This window comes from Dipodomys spectabilis, unplaced genomic scaffold (assembly GCF_019054845.1).
Source record: "Dipodomys spectabilis isolate Male_0828 unplaced genomic scaffold, ASM1905484v1 ptg000783l, whole genome shotgun sequence".
Taxonomy (NCBI): domain Eukaryota; kingdom Metazoa; phylum Chordata; class Mammalia; order Rodentia; family Heteromyidae; genus Dipodomys; species Dipodomys spectabilis.
In genome coordinates this window covers 4,521,749-4,536,872 of record NW_024871460.1, presented here as the reverse complement: position 1 = coordinate 4,536,872, position 15,124 = coordinate 4,521,749, and positions in this window count along the sequence as shown.

The window sequence follows — 15,124 nt, the reverse complement described above, 5'->3', positions numbered from 1 at the left end:
TCAAACTAGAAGCACAATGATTAGTCATTACTCCCCTTGTATGTGGAATTCAAAGTCAATCCAGGACATACAGAACTTATAGAATTGCTGTAAAGCCTTTGAACTTTTCAGCCAAATAAAAAAAATCTACTTTGGACAAGATGGTATTTGTTCCCTCTTCTCTTTCCAGTTCCTCCTCATTCTATTCTTCCTTCTTTTTGCCTTCTCCTCTTCCTCCTTCCTCCCCTCTTCCCTTCCTTTGCTTAAACAGTACCTAATGTTTTGACACGTCTAGAGATGAATCTTTATTTCCCCTCATTTTTAAACTAACACAAAAAGGAACATCATTTTTTTTTCTTTTTTTCTTTTTCCTTTTGTCAGTCATGAGGCTTGAACTCAGGACCTGGGTGCTGAGCTCTTTTGCTCAAGGTTAGTGCTCTACCACTTTGACCACAGCACCACTTCTAGTTTTCTGGTGGTTAACTGGAGATAAGGGTCTTACAGACTTTCCTGCCCAGGCTGACTTTGAATCAGGATCCTCTGATCTCAGCCTCCTGAGAAGCTAGGATTACAGGCAGGTATCACCAGTGCCGGGCAAAAAGGAACATAATTTCTAGTGGTTTATTTCACACATAAAGAGATGTAACGGCCAAATATCAACTCTCCCTTGAAGACTCACTCTATTCTTTTGTATTGCCAATGCAAAGAAGCATTCCTGGCATAGGAGTCCTAAGTATGTGCTTTTGATAATGGATTAAATAAATAAAAACACTCAAGGCTTGAGGAAAAAAGCCACATATATAACTATAAGAAAATAAGGAGAATGTGATTGATAAAGTAGATTAAGATTTTTATAAATTTGGAAGTAGAGGACCTTGTTTATGCTTCAGATTTGCTACTTTCCAGAAAAGGAGAGCAATTTTGACTATAACTAAATAGAGCTCAGTCTGAGAGTACAATTCTTGCCTACACTTAGGAACGAAGGCCAGTAGGGGTTATATGATTGGATGCTATTGCACTAATGGTCTAAAGGCTGAGTCTGTATTTCTTTCCCTCTTTGATGTAGGTTACCTTGATAAGTGCATCATTATTTTGTAGATGGATTGTTCTATTGGCCTCACAAATCACATCAAGATACTAGTCCACAGAAGTTGATGTGTTTGCTCAACATTCACTTTTCTCCCAGTAAAGATCATCTGTTGTTTTACTGTCTAAATTCCATTAAAAGCTTTGACCTCAATCTCTGACTCAATGTCTCTGCATTGGCAAAGAATTTCTCAATATCTATCTCTTTATTTTATTTCCCTTGCTCTTTCATTATTCTTTGGCATTCTTTGTAAAAGTACACAGAGGAGAATAGAAAATACATATGATTCAGACATTTTTCAGAGTTAAGAGGAATTCTGTTAACGTTCTAAGTGGTTTCTTGAACAATTATGCTAGGAATTACAAATTCACAACAATATTGATTCCCAATGTAGTCCTCTTAGAAAATGTGCTTATTCTCAAAATATTCCCTTGATAAAAATAATCATGTGGTTTTTAGTGGAATTGGTTTCAGAGTCATCCCAAACATCTCCAAAATGTTAGTCATTTAATTAATAGTGCTTATTTTCTTCATGGAATGCTGCATTACTCAGTTCAATAATCTTCATTTCATCTCAGGTAACACAGGTATACTGTTGCCTGTTCTCAAAATAATATCTACCTACTTCTTACGGTTTAGCTATAAAGTGCCCCTCAAAAGCTTATATGTTGAAGATTCAGATTGGAGAAAGTAAATGCAATTGCAGAGAAATGATTAGACCAGGAGGACTCTGCCTTTTCAATCAGTTAGCCATTGATGGATTCACAATTCATTGGCATTCTTGGAGGTAATAGAGCCATTAAATTGGGGGCCTCGTTGGAGGAAGAAGTTCGCTGTGGCATGGCTTTGAAAGATCGTGCTTGTCCTCTATCCCCCTCTGTCTGGCTCAGTTCCTTGGTACCATCAGTCAACATTCCCATCACCATGATACTTTTCCCCTCCTCAGATCCCAAGCAGTGGAGACAATCAGTCACCTTTGGCTTGAAGCTTCTAAAATTGTGAGTCAAAATAAATCCTTCTTGAAAATTGTTTCTCTCACCTTTTGGTTGCAGTGATAAAAATCCTGGCAAGCCCAGACAACAGATAGAGAGAAGTAGAGTCATTGCTATGATTCCTCCAGGTGATGTGGTTCTGGAAACTTTGGGACCATTTTCAGGTACAAATTGTTGACTGTTTGGAGATGTGGATGATAGCAACCCTACAGTATCATACACAGAGTTTAATGGGTGAATCTAGTGAGATCCTAGAAGAACAGAATGCCAATAGGAGTGCAGATGGTTAAAAACTTGGCTCACACTATTTCTACTGGCAACAAGGACTCTACTGGAAACCAAACTAGAGCCATTCTCTAGTTGCATTCTGGCATATAATTTGTCTATTTTGTCCCCATGTCCTGAGACATAGTATGAGGCTGCATTTAAAGGCAATGGGCTAATTTTCAGTTGGCAACACATATCCCAAGGCAGCCCAGCATTCAGTCTCTTACATGGGTGTTGCTAAGGGGTTTAGACAGATTTATGCAAGAATCAAGGGAGGAAAAAAAAAGCCTGGTAGTCTTACTTGGAAAGAAGAATATTTAAGGGAAAGTTGTTGTTACAAAGAAGCTGAATGCTTTTCAGGTGGACAATAAGAATTGATGTTATCTCAGCAATTGGTAAGGTCCTACCCACCAATTGCCTCCAGGCAGTAAAGACTTTCCTTTGAGAAGAGAGAGTGCCAGAATGCCCTGCTCACAGAGCCACCCAGGTAGCCATTTCCCCTGGATTCATTTTACTGTCTTCTGCTGCATAAGCCTTCAGAGATGGCTACATCCATTGTAGGGATAGCCTGACAGAGAGATAGGCTTTCATATCACCCATGTGATTTGGGGCTGGCAGGGATGCAGAATGCCATGGTTACAGGGTCAAGGAGGCTTCCACTGGGATTTCAGAGAAGAGCCCGCGAATCTAGTCAAGGTGTAACAAGGTCAGAATCCCCTTTAAATAGCCCCTGAGACAGCACAACATGAATCTCAATAATCCCCAAAAGAGTAATCACTGAGATTGAAGAGGAAGATGGATTTGTGACCTCAGGAAGTTAAAGATGCCAGGAATGTGTGACATCTATGACTATAAACTGCCAGAAAAAAATGATGCCAGCCCATGAGAAAGGCCATGAAGCTACAAGCAACAAGGTTAGAGGAGTGAGGAAGACCAAGCGTTTTAGAGTTTGCATAGCATCATGTGCGAGATGTCAGACATAGAACTAAAGGGCATGATGTCTGCCAGCTGAGTTTTGATCTTTCTTTGATACAGTCTTCCTTTGCTATTCTTCTCTTCTTCACATATTTACTTGTCTCCTACCATTGTTTATTAGATGTATATATCGAACTTTATAGGAGCTCACACATAGAAGTCTACCTTGACACTCATGAGAGATTTGAATTTTTGAAAGTGCTCTTTCAAAGGGAACTCTTGTGATACTGTGAGTCCAGAAAATAGACCAAACACATTTTACTTTATATGATGGACCTTTGAAAGCCAGGGGCAGAATTTTGTGGTCTAGATATAACATATCACCTAAAAGATGCATGCGTTGAAAGCTTGTGCTCTAGCTGGAAAAGCTAATCATTAGAAATGACTGGGTCATTAGTCTCAGATCTTACAAATCAGTTCATCCTTTCATGTATTTTGGTAATAACGGAGTCATTAGAAGGTGGATCTAGTTGGAAAATTTGGTTGCTTGGGGGCATGCCACAGAAGAATGTATCTTTAGTTCCTGATTGTAGCTTACAGGTAGTAGATCTTTGCCACCGAGGAGAAAAGAGTTCTTTGATGATCTAGTCTTATCTGAGTTTAAATCAATCTTCATTTTAAGAAGAGCATTGTGTCTCTAAGTAGCTACTGTTTCTCTGAGTAACTACTGTTTCTCCTGGTTCCAAGTTCTTCTAAGTCTTACAAATTACCAAATGATTCCTTGTTTTTTATTTGCTGAATCCTGGCTTCTTTCTCTGTATCTGCTCCTGTCCTTTTCCCTTTTTCTCTTTTCCTAATCCTGCAGTTCTAATTTCCTCATATACATTCCCATAACCTTGCATATCTAGTGCACATAGACATTTACAAGCTAATTTCTTGCCCAAAGTCTTCACCATTATCGATTCATGTATAGGTACAAATGATCTTTTAATCCATAAGAGAATTCAAACACTTCAGATCCTTAGAACTAATTCACAGCTCCACAAAATAAATACAAAGACATAGGCACTTGACAGGTATTAGGGGAAGGTCAAAAGGAAAAGGGTAGACAAATGAAGAGAGGAAGGGGAGAAATACAGTCGTAACATTCAATGTATATATTATGAAACTAGGAAAACTGAGGTGAGGGGTTGGGTGGGAAGGGATGGGAGAGAATGATAAAAGGGGTGATATGGGTCCAGAGGCATTGTACTTATAAATTGATTTATGGAATGATAACTCCTTTGTACGACTACTTAAAAAAACAAAAATATAATTTAAGAAAGAGTAAGAACTAACATAATCCCAAGTTTAATCCCTTGAGTTGAGAAGAGGGTATTGTGGGCTGGAAATAAGAATTCTCTTTAGAGGGCTACAGAAATTAAAAGAGTTTGGAGATATTCCTATACTCTTAAAAAAGAAAACTCTTAGATTTACAGATCTCACATGAAATGGGATAAAACATTAAAAAAAATCCAAGGTAAACTGAACCTAAGTTCTTTAAGCAAACTGTTGATTTCATGGTGGTTTAGCATTAATAAACTCAGTGTAACTAGGTCTTATACTCTATTTGGAGCTTCCATTGCCATAAATTGATGTCCAAAGGCCTTGGATATTGTTTTTATTAAAATCAATATCTGCTGCTCTAGGCATGGGACTCGTTAGATGTGGCTTTGCCCCCAACAATGTTTTCCAAATAATCTGTTACAAATGTTGAAATAGTGTACCAGTGAAGAGTGTTCTGTAAGAATCTGGATAATACAGATCTTGGATAAGAAATGAATACAATGACATCTACTGTTGGCTCCTCCAATTTTTAAGTTTCCCCATTTTCAGAAAGGATTCTGGATATGTTTCAAATTGAAAAGAGCCAGAAGGAAGGAAAAACAAATCCTATTGACTTGAACTTTAGGTTGTTTTCTAGGAAATATGCTTAGTTAGTTCACAATTTGCACTGTTTTTCTTTGTTCTGAACAGCTAAACTATAGTTTAAACCACACATTTTGATGTTTAATATTAATCATGCATGAGTTTTTTTTCTGTATTTAGATTATTCTGCTATCTCCTAAAGGCTTACAAAATATAGAGAAAAACCTCATTTTTTACTTTTTCTGGTATCATTTCTAGATATACAACAGATCCTCAGAAAATAAACCTCAATATAAGGACTCAAATTTTTTTTTTTGCTATTGTTTCTAACATATTTATAAGATGTTTTCTTTGTTGCTTTGTTTGCTCCTCCTCCATGGTATAACCCCTGTTTTCACTGTATATGATGTTGGTATAATTTGTGGAGGGGAAGGGAAAAAACAAATTGTTTAACTAGGGATACAGGTGGACCCATTGCAACAATGAGATGTACAAGATGTTATGTCGAAAAACGAATTTTACAACTTTGGTGCATGGTGTCGGGGTGCGGGGGTGGGGGGGAGGAGGAGATGGGAAGGGATAGGAAGGGAAAACAAAGGAGGAGGCAACAATGCTTGATAAGAAATGTACTCATTACCTTGCTCATGTGATTGTAACCCCTCTGAACAGTATTTTCACAATAAAAAAAAAAATAGGCTGATAGAAGATGGTGAGGGAAGTGAAGTGAAGTAAACTAAGGCTGTCTACAAAGCAGGTGCTATGCCCGGTGTATTGATTTATCAGCATTGGCTTCAACTCTCCAACAATAGTAAAGTCATATCATTCTTTTGATAGAATCTAATTTAGATTTGGATTCTCCAAAATCCTTAGAATGGAGGATTCCAAGAAGCCATTTTAATTTGTCTAATATTTCAACACTAGTTATAGCACATCTGATATTTCTATGCTTTGTGTTTAAGGGGTTCATCTAAAAAGCTAAAAATCTATGTATCAAAAAATACTGAACTCATTCAGTACAGATATGATATTGATGTCTTTGTTTTTTCTTGTCAGTTGTAGGGCTTGAACTCTGGGCCTGGGCACTGTCCCTCAGTTCTTCAGCTCAACTCAAGCACTCTATCACTTGAGCTACAGTGCCACTTCCAGTTTTCTGGTGGTTTATTGGAGATAAGAGTCTCACAGACTTTCCTGCCCAGGCTGGCTTTGAACCATGATCCTCAGATCCCAGCCTCTTGAGTAGCTAGGATTACAGGTGTGAGTCACCAGTACCCAGCTTATTGATGTCTTTTTTACCCCTTGCCATCAGGCTTCTTGTATTAAGTCTCCCTTCTCAGTCTCTGACATAATTTCATATAATCCTAGATTTTTCTTTTGTTGTTGTTGTTGGTGGTGGTCACGGGGCTTGAACTCTGGGCCTAGGTGTTGTCCCTGACCTCTTCAGTTCAAGGTAAGCACTCTACCACTTGAGCCATAACAACACTTTCCTAGATTTTCCTAACCACATCTGTCAGTCTTGTTTTCAGTTTCAGACAAAATGTACATATGAAAATTTCTACTTTTCCCAGGTCAGGTTTGTTTCTTGGTTTCTATATGGAGTGTTGGAAAAAGAAGAAATAGTTTATCCAAGATCACAATTGCCTATTCTTCTCCTTCTTCCATCAATCCTACTGATGTTTGTGGATTGTCCAGTTTTGGAAAAGTGAAGATAGAGAGGAGAAATAGATGGCTTTGTTTCCCTTTTTTGCATCTGAGTCTCCAATGCATTTTCTACAGCAGAGGCACCAACTTCAGATGTCAATTGATGAAGATGTGAATGTGTAATAGTTTATTAGGGCCTAGGGTCTTTTAGTCTCTATAAAAGTATAAAGATACAAATGTGTGCAAATACTATTGAGAAATGAGTCATAGCAGTAAGAAGAATTTCAATGGAAGAGACATTCTGAGAATTAGAGCTGGTGAAAATAATCTAGTGAAAGAAAAAAAACGATTTATGAAGCAGATGCAAGCTTATTGATACAAATAAAATATAAAAGACATGTGAAGTTGGTTCTGGGTTGACAAAAAAGACAAAGGAGATATTGACTAGAAAACCATCTGTCTTTTATTTTCCAAATACACGTACATTGAAATTCTCATTTGCCACATATGAGGGTTTGATGGAAGATTCTGTAATTCCTCAGACTCTATTCAGAGTGTCAGAATCAAAAAATAGTAGACAAACTCACAATGTGGATTGTGTGTTGAAGGGCAAAGAAGAAATATAAAGACAACAATAAATATATGCATTAATTTAGAAAAACATAATAATGTTTCTTAAACATGCAGGAATTTTGTTTGTAAAGAGCATTTCCTTATTTTCTATTATGTTGAAGTTAGGTAGTTTTCCTTTTAAAAAATTATTGTGAAGGTGACGCACGCACAAAGCTGTTACAGTTATGTAAGTTAGGTAAAGACAGTGTCACCCTCTCCCTCATTTTCTCCCAGTTTTTCCCCTCTCACCCCCCTTCCATCCAAGTTGTATATAGTTCATTTCCAACACAGTGTCTAATGGGTATCACTGCTGAATTAGTTCACTCTTTATTTATCCCACTGTTTCTGTGCTTCCCCTTTCCCTCCCCAAATCAGATAAACTTACATACAAGATTAAGGGTACAGAAATCAAAAACAGCAACAAAAGGAAAAAAACAGAAAAAAGAACTGCAAACAAAATAATAAAAAAAAAAACCTCATTTCCATTTCTTGGAGTTCATTTCAATACACATCATTTTATATGATCATGTGCACATAGCAATTGAGCCCTTATAATCCTTTCCTAAGAATATCTTCCTTTGTTCTCATTGTGTGAATGTTTAGAGTTCTGTTTAATTTATCATGTCCAAGTTCCTTTTAGAGCATTAGACAATTCCTTAATATGTTGTGGTATATACTATGGTCTACTCATTAGAATCAGACCTGAAGAGCTTTATGCTCATCATGTTTATGCATGTTTGAGTGCAAACCACTTTACTGTAAATGTTCATAAAAATATAAAGTGTACTTTTGTAAGAATTTTAAGAATACTATAAAATATTAAACTTTTAATACAGGTTTATGATGGATTATCACAGGACTAGTGGCAGAGACCCACACACAGCAGTATAGATGATGATATACAGAATGAGCCAGATGCTAGTAGAATATGTGTATATACTCAGAAAGCTAAGATCTAAAAAAACAAAACTAAACAAAGGTCTACAAGATTTCATTTCCAAAACAACCAGCAAAAAGCTGGAACTGGAGACACTGTTCAAGTGGTAGACTGTCAACCGAACAAATAATTTGAACAAGAGTCCTGAGTTCAAACACTTGTACTAGGGCAAAAATACAGAATAGAATGCACTAATTGTTGTATATCTAACACTCGTACTTGATTGTCCAATTAAGGCTCAGAAGTTAATGATGATAATGATGAAGATATATCAGATTTTGATTGCTTCCTTTACTAATTTATGCAGGATACAAATACCTTAAAACATGAGATGTTTTAAAAACATGTTTAGTTCATGTGTGTATTTCTTTATGTCTCTGTATATGTTTTTCTTTCTCTCTCCTCTTTCTCTTTTTCTCTCTCACAACACATACACACACATGCACATAAGCTTCATCGGCACACATTGCTTGATTTTTCCTACAATATACCATACCATTCTTCAGTAATCTTTCCAAATGAAAAACACTTCCAAATTCAAAACTCCAGAGTTGATACACATTGTCAACCCTTACCAATGGTTCCATGCTGTAAGGCAGCATGGAAAGTGCTGGTTTGAATGAAGGAAAAAGGAGGCTGTACTCTGAAAAGGGTTCCAAGCCAAGCGAGCATGTCCTGACAGAAGCTGGAAGAGGATTCCTGGGAACAGATCCTGGAGATATTAATCAAGGAAGCTGGACCATAAGATAAAAGAAGGTGGAGTTTATCAATGTGGGAACATTCTTCTGGCAAGAAACGAGGTGATGGTGCCAACATGCTATGAGGGTGGCTTTTCGAAACATGAAAAGAAAAAAAAACAACCCTATAACTGTTGTGGCAGATGATGGAAAATAAGATGTTGGCTATCCCAAATATTTAAGCACACTGGAGTGTTCTATAAAGTCAGAGAAATACTATGTCCAACCGGAGGTACTGAGACCTTTAACACAACCAAAATCTCCACACCCTGTCCTCACAGGTGACACTACTCAAAGCCACCATCTAACTGGAGCAAGTGTTGACCATGAACGTGTTTTAAGCCTTGAACAGACAAAGGCATTTTACACTCTGTGTTCATTATTCAGTGGCAACACAATTCCCATGGAAGCTGAATGGGCTTTTCTTACATATTTTCAGAAAAATATACAAGCTTTATAATCAGGCCTATACCAATGTCCCTTTTACATATCATTCTCGCATCTATTATCTTTTCTTCTATTTCCACATGACTATCAAATTTACCATGGCAACTTTCAAGTTCCTTGTGGTTATAACCTGAAATAGAAAAGCCTTTCTGCTAATTTATCTTCACTTTGAATGTTAACTAGATCTTTTTGTGCTATTGTTTCTAACAAGCCTATCTCTTGCTATTTGGTGTGGAAGATATAATAATTACCTCCAGCCCTACTCCTAACAAGTTCCTGTACTCAGTGTGTCACCTGAGGTTGAAAAAGTATGTTAAGAATCCAAGAAGGAGAGATTGTCCTGATGATTCAGAAAGTCTTTATGAAAAGAAAGCTGACATCATTGTGGGAGAAAGAAATGTGTCTTCAGAAGTGATGAGGAGGAGGATAAAATTAAGGCAAGGGTCACATCTTGCCAGATTTTATAGATTGAGAATTTGACATTGTTTTATGTGCCACAGGAGTCACTGAAGACTTTTAAAGGACTGACAGTAGAGTCTCTTGAAATTTTTCCTGACAGAAACATAGGAGTGCAGTGGATTTAAAAGGCTATCATGGGAGTGTGATAACAGTGTTGTGTGAAAAGTGATACATCTTGAGTTAAGGAAATTAAGATGAAGAAAAGTCAGTAAAACTGAGCTCTATTTGGGAATGTTTTTGTCTCCTTTGGAGTCAACATCTTTTCCAGTTGGAAATACACACAAACATAAACACACTCAAGAGTTTCCTTTCCTTTAATTATAAGCATATTGCTCAATGTTTGTGTTCCAAATGAACACCCAATAGTAGAGAGAGGGCTTTCAATGTGCACATTAAACTTTGACTAAGGAGGAATTGAGTGCAAGTGGCTCAGCTGAGTGTCCTGAAAACTAATGGCCTGCTTGGGAATCACAAAGATACCATGATTGAACCTCCCTGTTCATCATGACACTTGTTCCATGCATATGTATTTATGTTTTGGAAATGAGGCAAAAAGTCCTACCTCCACTGTTAGATATTCTCTCAATTGGGGAAAGGGACAAAGGCACAGGAAGAAAAAGGACATGCTAAGAGAGGCCACTTAGTAACTTGCAACAGCTGCTGTAAAACAGGATTTATAAAGGAAAAACATTATCATGAAAGGGATACAATATATGCCCCCTGATTGCAAAACCATACTGAATTCCCTGAGCGTTTAAGTCATGGTTCACATCTGGTGCATATGTGTAATTGGAAATCTCAGAACTGTATTTTCATAAAAGAAGATAAAGATGCCAAGTGCTTTACTAAGAGGATTTATTTGTTTGTGAGTAACATACAGGGAAATGTGACAAAGTACAAAATACAGGCTGGGCTTTAACACTAGGAAGCAAAAGACAAATTTTCTTTGTATGAAATGATATGAGATTGTAAAATTTCACTTGATTTAGAATATCCTAATAACTGAGGACTGAAACAAGGTGTGAATGATATTCAGGACCACTTGGGGAGCTTCATTAAGAGGAAAAAAATCCCATGAAATAAAGATGGAAGTTCTCAATTATGCAAATCCTTCTGTTCAATTTCCAGAGACAATTGTCTGCTTAATACAATACTTAACTTTATTGAATCTACTTGGTGCCAAAGCCACTAAAGACTTGAATAATTAGAACTTAGGAGAGTGTGGCTTGATAAATGGTAGAACCTTTGATTTGTCATCCAGATGTTTAGACCAAATAACAAAGGTTTTATTGTAGATGACAGTAATTTGGCTTACATATGTTACACAGAACAATAAAAAGGATACTGTCATGTGTGATGTACACAGAGTGGCCACCAATTCCTATATTTTACATAATCAGCAAATTTGCTACCTTTAATGTTTCCTTTCTTTGAAAAGACAGGTGAAGTAGACTTGCAATCTTAGTGGAAGACCCCACTATATTTTTGTCAGTTTCTGAAAGAAGTGGAGGATCTTGTGATATATTTCTAATCCCTACATTTTTACGATACTGACCTGATTTCTTGTTCTTATTGCATTTCTTTTCCTATCTCTCTTTTAAAAAAGGTAGTAACTAGGCACTGGTAGCTCATATTTGTACTCTCAGGAAGGTAGGCAGAAATGTTTGCTAAACTCTATCTCAATTAGCCATCAAAAATGTTGGAATGAAAGATTGGCTCAAGTGGCACAGCACCCAGCTGTGAGTAAAAAGCTAAATGAGAGGGTAAAGCCCTGAAGTCCAGCTCCAGTCCCCAACACCAGCACATGTGCATGTGAATGAGCACAAATTCTTTCTCTCTCTCTTACACACACACACACACACACACACACACACACACACAAACTTAAAGGCATTAGAATAAATAACTAAATAATTATTCATTGAGATGCTTTGGCTGCAAGTAGCATAAAATAAGTTAGGGCACAAGTCGTCCAACACAAGACCAGTGGATCTGAAGCACCTAATATCCTGAGAAATTTGCTTCTTACCAAATAGTCATAAAAGGACAGCCATAGCTCCAAAGTGTGTACACTTAGAAGAACAAATGGTACCCTTTTCTGTACTAGTTTTATATCACAAATATATAATCTTGAAAAAAACAGACTCTACTTGAAATACTGTTGACCAGAAATTATCAGAAATGATCAGATTGTTTTATGGCTATATTAATCTGCAAAGAGAGGTGTAAAAGCACATATAGGCATGCGCACATTTTCACCCCAAACAAAAGTAAGTTCTATTAGCAAGCATGAAATGGAGGTAGACTAGCATGCAGAACGCTAAGTTTTTTCAGCTTCAAAATTTCGTGGAGAAAATTTAGTGGCATGTTAAATGAACATTGGGAAATCTCTGTTCTGTTCTTGTGACTACTTGGCATGTTGCCTGAAAAATTCCTTTGGGTCCTCTCATTCATGATTATAAAATATTACTTTCACCCCAAAATGATATAATTATAAAAGAAGTAATTTATACCCAAACTATCAAGATTGGCTCTCTATTTTTTGTTCCTGGAAAGATGATCAGAAAATTTTATGAACATCCTGACAAAATTCTGCACAATTTTCAATGAAATTAACAGTTGTCAAGATGTTCCCTTTCTAGTATGATAGCCTGATGTATCCTCATAATAAGTCTGATTGTACTCTTTCCTGCTTCTCTGAAAATGGTTATACCGAAAGTAGTTAAGATATATAAAATAAAAGTCCAGGCTTTCTTTTCCAAAACGTCTTCAATCATCCTTATATGTTTAACTGAAAATTAAACTATATAATCAAAGGACTGAGAAAGTGCAATATTCAGAAATAAACTTTAGCCAGAGAATAGGAAATATTCTGATATCTTAATACTATGTCTTCCTGGCAATGATTGAACCACAGAAGTTCAGTTTGTATTACCTGCCACACAGCCCTAAGTTATTATATGTTCTGTGCAAATATTTTGCTTGGCTTGAAGATTTCAGTGTTAAGCAAGGTAAACAAACCTCTCTCTGAGTGACACTCACAGCTGAGTGAAAATGAAGAGGCACCAGGTAACCTTTATTTGGATAGAGCAAGAGAGGACAGGGCGATGTGGCAGTGTAGTCAGGCTCAACTCCATAAGAAATGTTCAATAAGGCATTTTAGTGACTTTGAAACTAAGACACAAGGCCTTTTATATATTGGATTTCAGTATTGTCTACTAATTCTGAAAAATTGTTAGGAGTTTGAACTTAGGACTTTACCCTTGCCAGGCAGTTGCTTCATCACTTGAGTTTGACTCTCATCACATTTTGCTTCAGTTATTTTTTAGGTGAGGTCTCACATTTTTTTCCTTTTCTGGGCCAAATTCAGACCATGATCCCCCTTCCAAGTTGTTAGGATTGTTGGCACATCTTATTCACTGAAGAGGTCTTGTTAATTCTTTGATTGAGTTGCTATCACACTCTGCTCAGCTTATAGATTGACATAAATTCTCACTTTTTTCCCACCTAGACTAACCTCAATAAGCAACCCTCTATTAGCATGCTTCAATGTGCTGTGTTTGATGGGCTTTTCGTGATTACGCCAGTAATTGACTATGTCTTGGTTTCTATACACAAATTCATTTGACAAAAGTATTTCAATTTTAAGTTATGTGTTAATGCAATGTGTATATATACTAAGGAAAAACAAAAACAGAAGTGAATTGTAAAGCGTAAGAACATCACAAAATCCAGGGGAGAAAAAGTGAAATACTATTGGCTAATGGGTTAGCACATCGCTATAGTCATTTTTGTCTATATTAGTTGCATTTTTGGTTTTCATTTTCACATCAAGATAACTTAAATTTAATACTGAAAAAAGAAAATGTTGTAGAGAAAAATTTTAAACACATTTTGCATGGTACTTCTGGCCTAAGAGATCAAGTTTTCAATGTGCGGATAGGATGCGGAGAACGTGTGATTTTTCAAGTGTACTTCCTTCTATGCTGTGGAATGTGCCCTGAAAAACATTTAAAAATGGAACACTAAAAGGAAGAATGAACACTAAAAAAAAAAAAGAAGCGGGGAGGTGGGGGGGATGAAGTCGGGGGGGAGGGGGAGGGGCGAACATTAAGAAACCAAGGAAGACAAATGGGACTGAGGCGGCCAAGAACAACGCTGGTTAGTTATTTGTTCATTCAATTCTCTCCCTACACTTTGCACAGTTTACAGTCTGAGGATTTTCCAGACACAGCTTTCGGGATCAGGCTATGCAGGGCTGGCTTCTGATCTCATTAGTCACCGGCTTCTGGTGCTGGGCGTCGCGGGACACGTTAACACCACAGTACAACTCCCAGTCCTGCAGTTCTGCTAGGGAATGAGCCAGGCATGGCTGAGCTGGCTACCGGAACCATGCCTACAGAGGATGATTCAAAACGCGCACAGCTCTCACTCAGCTCAAACTGAACTCCATCCACAGCCCGTTTCCCCACGATTAGAACACAGAAATGCTGCCCTCCGTTTCGATGCCTGCTTAACGTAAAGGGAATGGTCACACAGCCGAAAACCAACCCATCTACTGATCTAATGAGTGTCGGTCATGGGACTGAACTCAAGGACTGGGCACTGTCCCTGAACTCTTTTTGCTCAAGGCTAGTGCTCTACCATTTTGAGCCACAGCGCCACTTCGTGTTTTCTGGTGGTTAACTGGAGATAAGAGTCTCATGGACTTTCCTGCCTGGGCTGGCTTTGAACCATGATCCTTAGCTCTGCCTCTTGAGTAGCTTGGATGACAGGCGTGAGCCACCAGCATCCAGCTAATGATTGGTTTCGAAGATATCATCGTATCTTCGAAGATAAGATGCTTTGGGGAAAGCCTTAAGTATTTTAAGATCCATAGGAGCTCTGATTGGTGCATACAGTGAAAAGCTGAGATTGAAATAAGATATTCCCTTTAGATTCCTCTGCTCTGGTATTTGAATGGAAATAAACCAAATATTAATAAAAAAATAAGTTACCTTCCATCATCTTTAACTAAAGAAGCTATGGATTTCAAGAAACAAACTTTAAAAAATCACATTGGAAAGCCAGAATAGGCCAGTATACAGCATGGATTATTAATGCCCATTGTGGTTCCTAGTGGTGCTCTTGACTTTACACTCTTGAG